The sequence below is a fragment of the Poecilia latipinna genome, unplaced genomic scaffold (genome assembly GCF_001443285.1).
Source record: "Poecilia latipinna isolate Pla-1442-1.1 unplaced genomic scaffold, P_latipinna-1.0 Scaffold163, whole genome shotgun sequence".
NCBI lineage: Eukaryota > Metazoa > Chordata > Actinopteri > Cyprinodontiformes > Poeciliidae > Poecilia > Poecilia latipinna.
This window is the reverse complement of record NW_015112779.1, coordinates 236,621-237,892: the sequence shown is the minus strand read 5'-3', so window position 1 is coordinate 237,892 and position 1,272 is coordinate 236,621.

The following is a 1,272-nucleotide window of genomic DNA, read 5'->3' as shown; positions in this document are numbered from 1 at the left end:
GCCGTAAAATAAATACAACAACGAAAACACGTTTTGAAAAAAAAATTATATACTTTATTGTCCTGCAAGTGGAAACTTGTCCTGGTCCGATCTACTGCATTGCACTGAACGCAGCTATCGACAACAACATTAGACAGAAATATGAAGAAAATACCCACAATGCATGACACATAATCAAACATTTTCAGTTTTGTCAGAAATGTAAGCTGCTTGGAAACTCATAAATCGGTGAGAGCTACAATAACTAAGTGCCAACAGGTCGTACACATACAGAAAGATTTAACTGCTTAGAAATCAATTCAAGAGCAGTAACTCGTTCTAACAAGGAACTTTCACGTTATAACAAGATATAAAATTTGTTAAACTTTGTTGTTTTATTTTAATAAATTTCATTTTCCAAGCTCTGGCAGTTAAAGCGCTTCCATATGGTGACGACAACACTCTTCAGTGTGGAAGATGTTTCTGCAGGAAGAGACGACTCAAAGTAGGCAATTTCACTATAAGTGAGATTGAAAACAAAAACTGAATTCAGAAGAAGCAAAAGAGCCAAGGGAGTCAATATAGAAGAAAACAAACTTTTCTTTGGACATGTCAGCCATTCATCTGTGTTAACTTTACTTGTTTTATTTCTTTTTTTTTATCAAACATATCTGGCACAGGATGTCAGTTTGTGTCCAGCTTGGGGTTGTTTTGTTGGATTGAACCTGACCTGACACTGACTCCTACAGACGACAGGAAGGGTTTAGTATTTTAGCAATTAGGATCGTTTCTGAAAATCTCCCAATTTCTGTAAGGCTCATTTTCTAGGGAATACACACAAAGACCATCAGCATTGCTAACTTTCCTGATCACTAATATGAAGTCTAGTGCACACGCATCCAGACATCAGGGAAAATAAATACATTTTCAGGATTTTTGGTTCTTCATCCACATAGAAACTTTGCTTAATATCAAAAATGATCATTTAGAATAATTCTGAACCAAGTGGAGATTTGTGTTTGCGTGTACATGGGAAAACTGAACATTAGCATCCAGAGCCAGTATATCCACACTCTTACTTTGACATTATTCCCAATCAACATTGTCTTGTGTTTTAATAACTTTATATTCTAATTTGTTATTTAAAAGCAAAATTTTGTTAACTGGTTAATAGAGGAGCCATGTTGTGAATTTTTAAAGAGACAGAGGGTCAATTCCAAGGCATTAAATTCCAAAGTAAATTTTTTTAAGCCAAATTTGATATGTATAAAATTTTTATAACAACTGAAGTTA